At 40.3% G+C, this 6,000-nt stretch overlaps 1 non-coding gene and 1 pseudogene across 1 annotated transcript; one reads left to right on the top strand and one right to left on the bottom strand.

Annotated features, from left to right (window-relative positions):
- Positions 1-246: 246 nt before the first annotated feature.
- LOC129493994 (U4 spliceosomal RNA) lies at positions 247-392 on the bottom strand. Its single transcript, XR_008661264.1, has one exon. It is a non-coding gene; the product is annotated as a U4 spliceosomal RNA (small nuclear RNA).
- Positions 393-2,699: 2,307 nt separating this feature from the next.
- LOC129493575 (ferritin light chain-like) overlaps positions 2,700-6,000 on the top strand; it is a 53,308-nt pseudogene continuing 50,007 nt past the window's right edge.

Raw genomic sequence — 6,000 nt, 5'->3', positions numbered from 1 at the left:
CCAAACCCAAAGTCTATCAAACTATAGGCTGTGTCCTTTATTTTAATATGATGTCATTACTCTACATCTTGTCTTGGAGTAACCCATGCATTTATAGTGTGCTGAACCCATGGCATATACCTAATAAGTATGAAGATTGGGGCAATGGAAAGTTGCCCACCCTTCTCTTACTGGCAGGGAGATTAGCACTTGTTTACTTGGAGAGTCTAAGGGGATTAGCTGGATGTTTAGCTCAGTTTAGATTAGGGCTTCTTAACCTCAGCATTATTGACATTTAAAGCCAGATTATTTGTTGTAAGGAACTGTCCAATGCATTGTAAAATGTTTTCAATTAGCAATAATCGTGCCTCGGATAAACCTCATTGGCTACGATACTGCCACTGTGCAAAGCTGTAAAATGTTTAGCAGTATTCCTGGCCTCTCTTACACTCTAGATGCCAGTAGCATCCCCTTCAGGTGTAACAACCAAAAACATCTCCAGACATTTCCAAGTGTTCCCTGTGAGGCAAAATCACATTCGGTTAAGAGACACTGGTATAGATCCTTGCAAAATAAGGTATTGATAAGGCAGAGGGACCAAACTGCTGTCTATGATTAGAACTATCAAATAATGCATTATTCTGAAATATGTCCTGTTCTTATGGATTAAATACATAATTCTGATTGATTAAAGAAAAAGACAAAGGCCAGACAAGATAAACCTTTCTAAGAATTGGATTAACTGAAGTTAAAGACCTAGCCATCTAGATTGGACATTGAATCAATGCCTGCTTCTTTAAAGAAGTTTAGTTCTGGGCCATGCTTAGGAACAAGCTGGTACAGTTGGCAAAAGGGGCTTGGCAGACCACTGGGCTGGCCACCAGCTCTCTTCATCACATTCCCCTTGGCAACTATATGCTAGAGAGCAAGTCTTTAGGAAAGGACGTGAACAGGCATGCTTTTACTCTGTCTCATTTGGCATAATATACTGGTAAAGTAAAGAGTATACAATAGGTCTTTGAGGTAGTCATTATTACTCCCATTTTAGCCAATATAAACTTGATATATAGAAAAGTTAATAGCTTCCCTCAAATTGCCAAACTAGCACATGGAGGAATAGAAATGAGAACACTCCAGTGCTTCAATTCAGGCTGCTTCAATTCAGTGCTATTCATAGTACTCAATAACCAGCAACTGAATTCTTTCCATCAACAGGGAAGAAAATTAGGGAGTTATTAATCTTTTAAAAGTACATATAAGAACATTACATATTTCCTTAAGGAACATGAATAAATCTGGAATGAGCAGAAATAGCCTACTCTCCAAAGGAAACAGGAAAACCACTTTACATCAGTCTTAACCTCCAGCTCTTGGTTTTCATGACTATCTTAAATATGTTAGTAAATGTAAATTTGCATATATGTTTTCAAAACAATTATCAGCCCTTCTATCAGTCTTCTCAGGCCACCACTCTGCCTGGGTAGCTTTAACAATAGAAATTTGTTTTTTCAGGGTTCTAGATACCAAAATTCCAAGATTAAAGTGGCAGCATGGTCTAATTCTAGTCAAGACTCTTTCTGCCTTGCAGATAGTTGCCTTATGGCTATATCCTCACATGGCCTTTCTTTGTGTGTGGGCTCAATAGAGAGAGAACTCTTTGGTGTTTTTTCTGATAACACTAATCTTCTTGGATCAGGGTTCCACATTTATGTCTTCATTTAACCTTTATTTCATTAAAGGCTCCATCCATCTCCAGATACACCCATACTTTGGATTAGAACATCCAACATAGGAACTTTAGAGGGACATAAATGTAACAGTTCATAATTGTCATAGCCTTCCATCAAGTTACATTGATAAGAAGGCATAGAATTCAAAGCCAGAGCAGTTATCCTGACTGTCCCTTGGAAACATCACTATATTATTTGCTCTTTGCAGCTTTTGTTTCTTTTTCCCACCTTTTATTTAAAAAAAAAATGAAAGGAAAGATCTCCCCTAACCTGAAGAAAATATCTTCTTTCAAATAAACTTGAAGGACAAAGCCATCTAGACTTTTCCCTTTGTTCCCTTGCGATGGGTGGGACTGAACTGAAACCATGACATCTTTTGCAGAAAGCTGCAGAGATTCTACAGTAGGTGGCACAATCATTGCTTCCTAGGATGAGGCAGGTGGTATATATTATAGAGAGGGCTGCCGTACCATCATAGACAGTGGTGAGGTCTCAGACAAAGTGAAAAGTACATCATGTCTAGAGAATACCTGAGAGGCAGTTCTGCTAACTCGGTCTGCAGTCAAACAAACTATTTTTGAATCTGGCTCTATTTACTATGTAGTTTGGGGTAGTTCTTTAATCACTTTGTGCCATAGTCAGTAAAGTATGAGCAAAAAGTCAATTAATACATATTTTGTACTGTTATATGTATTATATACTGTATTCTTACAATAAAGTAAGCTGGAGAAAAGAAAGTATTATTAAGAAAACAAAAGGATGAGAAAACACATTTATAGCACTATACTGTAAAGACTATACATAGGCAAAACACCCAGTGGTCTGGTGTATCTGTCTCTTGCTTCAAAAGTGTTTGGAGGGAACAGACCCAGGGATGTCCCTTCTTCCATCTTCCAACCTCCCTATATACAACCTCTTTTCCCGTCATAACCTTTGGAACCATCTTCTCAGCCAGAGAACACTATTATTTGAGCTTATTGTTGATCAACCATGAGCTCCCAGATTCCTGAGAATTATTCCACTGCAGTAGAGTTGCTGTCAAGCCACTGGTCAACATGCATCTGCATACCTCCCACACCCACCTTTCTCTGGGCTTCTATTTTGACTGCAGCAATGTGGCTCCAGATAGCTGGGCCACATCTTTCTGGAGTTGGGAAGACAGGTGCAAGGGTGCCAGAGTCCCTTAAAGATGCAAAAACAGCCTGGTGGCAATGCCCTCCTCCAGGATGTACAGAAGCTGTCCCAAGATGAGTAGGGTAAAGCCATGGACTCCATGAAGGCTGCCATAGTTCTGAGAAAGAACCTAAACCAAGCCCTTTTGGATCTGCATGCTCTGGGTTCCGCCAGCACAGACGCCCATTCCTGTCACTTCCTAAAGAACCACTTCCTAGATGAGGAATATTAATTGAGAAGATTAGGACCACCTGACATGTCACTGGCAGGCAGGCCCCCAAACTAGGCTAGGTGACTATCTTTTTGAAAGACCCACTGTCAAGTTTGACCAGGAGTCCTCAGAGCCCAGCAACACTTTCGAGGTCCCTCTGGCATTCCCCTCAGTGTCAGAGCTTCTGTCTAAACCTGTACCTATAGCCACTAGGCAGCTCTTTTTAATAATAAATTTATTTTTTATTGGTGTTCAATTTACCAACATACAGAATAACACCCAGTGCTCATTCCCGTCAAGTGCCCCCCTCAGTGCCCATCACCCATTCACCCCTACCCCCCGCCCTCCTCCCCTTCCACCACCCCTAGTTCATTTCCCAGAGTTAGGAGTCTTCCATGTTCTGTCTCCCTTTCTGATATTTCCCACATATTTCTTCTCCCTTCCCTAATATTCCCTTTCACTATTATTTATATTCCCCAAATGAATGAGAACATATAAAGTTTGTCCTTCACCGATTGACTTACTTCACTCAGCATAATACCCTCCAGTTCCATCCACGTTGAAGCAAATGGTGGGTATTTGTCGTTTCTAATGGCTGAGTAATATTCCATTATGTACATAGACCACAGCTTCTTTATCCATTCATCTTTTGATGGATACTGAAGGTTCCTTCCACAGTTTGGCTATTGTGGCCATTGCTGCTATAAACATCGGGGTGCAGGTGTCCCGGCGTTTCATTGCATCTGTATCTTTGGAGTAAAACCCCAACAGTGCAATTGCTGGGTCGTAGGGCAGGTCTATTTTGAACTGTTTGAGGAACCTCCACACAGTTTTCCAGAGTGGCTGCACCAGTTCACATTCCCACCAACAGTGTAAGAGGGTTCCCTTTACTCCGCATCCTCTCCAACATTTGTGGTTTCCTGCCTTGTTAATTTTCCCCATTCTCACTGGTGTGAGATGGTATCTCGTTGTGGTTTTGATTTGTATTTCCCTGATGGCAAGTGATGCAGAGCATTTTCTCATGTGCATGTTGGCCATGTCTATGTCTTCCTCTGTGAGATTTCTCTTCATGTCTTTTGCCCATTTTAAGATTGAATTGTTTGTTTCTTTGCTGTTGAGTTGAATAAGTTCTTTATAGATCTTGGAAACTAGCCCTTTATCTGATACGTCATTTGCAAATATCTTCTCCCAATCTGTAGGTTGTCTTTTAGTTTTGTTGACTCTATCTTTTGCGGTGCAAAAGCTTCTTGTCTTGATGAAGTCCCAATAGTTCATTTTTGTTTTTGTTTCTTTTGCCTTTGTGGATGTATCTTGCAAGAAGTTACTGTGGCCGAGTTCAAAAAGGGTGTTGCCTGTGTTCTCCTCTAGGATTTTGATGGAATCTTCTCTCACATTTAGATCTTTCATCCATTTTGAGTTTATCTTTGTGTATGGTGTAAGAGAGTGGTCTAGTTTCATTCTTCTGCATGTGGATGTCCAATTTTCCCAGCACCATTTATTGAAGAGACTGTCTTTCTTCCAGTGGATCGTCTTTCCTCCTTTATCGAATATTGGTTGACCATAAAATTCAGGGTCCACTTCTGGGTTCTCCATTCTGTTCCATTGATCTATGTGTCTGTTTTTGTGCCAGTACCTCACTGCCTTGATGACCACAGCTTTGTAGTACAACCTAAAATCTGGCATTGTGATGCCCCCAGATATGGTTTTCTTTTTTAAAATTCCCATGGCTATTCAGGGTCTTTTCTGATTCCACACAAATCTTAAAATAATTTGTTCCAACTCTCTGAAGAAAGTCCATGGTATTTTGATAGGGATTGCATTAAATGTGTAAATTGCCCTGGGTAACATTGACATTTTCACAATTTTAATTCTGCCAATCCATGAGCATGGAATATTTTTCCATCTCTTTGGGTCTTCCTCAATTTCTTTCAGAAGTGTTCTATAGTTTTTAGGGTATGGATCCTTTACCTCTTTGGTTAGGTTTATTCCTAAGTATTTTATGCTTTTGGGTGTAATTGTAAATGGGATTGACTCCTTAATTTCCCTTTCTTCAGTCTCATTGTTAGTGTATAGAAATGCCATTGATTTCTGGGCATTGATTTTGTATCCTGCCACACTGCCGAATTGCTGTATGAGTTCTAGCCATCTTGGGGTGGAATCTTTTGGGTTTTCTATGTAGAGTATCATGTCATTGGCGAAGAGGGAGAGTTTGACTTCTTCTTTGCCAATTTGAATGCCTTTAATGTCTTTTTGTTGTCTGATTGCTGAGGCTAGGACTTCTAGTACTATGTTGAATAGCAGTGGTGAGAGTGGACATCCCTGTCTTGTTCCTGATCTTAGGTGAAAGGCTCCCAGTGCTTCCCCATTGAGAATGATATTTGCTGTGGGTTTTTCACAGATGGCTTTTAAGATGTTGAGGAATGTTACCTCTATCCCTACACTCTGAAGAGTTTTGATCAGGAATGGATGCTGTATTTTGTCAAATGCTTTCTCTGCATCTCATGAGAGGCTCATATGGTTCTTGGTGTTTCTCTTGGTGATATGATGAATCACATTGATTGTTTTAAAAGTGTTGAACCAGCCTTGTGTCCCGGGGATAAATCCTACTTGGTCATGGTGAATAATCTTCTTAATGTACTCTTGGATCCTATTGGCTAGTATCTTGTTGAGAATTTTTGCATCCATGTTCATCAGGGATATTGGTCTGTAATTCTCCTTTTTGGTGGGGTCTTTGTCTGGTTTTGGAATTAAGGTGATGCTGGCCTCATAGAATGAATTTGGAAGTACTCCATCTCTTTCTATCTTTCCAAACAGCTTTAGGAGAATAGGTATGGTTTCTTCTTTAAACGTTTGATAGAATTCCCCTGGGAAGCCATCTGGCCCTGGACTTCTGTGTCTTGGGAGGTT

Source organism: Nyctereutes procyonoides, unplaced genomic scaffold (genome assembly GCF_905146905.1).
Source record: "Nyctereutes procyonoides isolate TBG_1078 unplaced genomic scaffold, NYPRO_anot_genome, whole genome shotgun sequence".
NCBI classification, from domain to species: Eukaryota; Metazoa; Chordata; class Mammalia; order Carnivora; family Canidae; genus Nyctereutes; species Nyctereutes procyonoides.
This window is presented reverse-complemented; position numbering and strand designations above follow the sequence as displayed.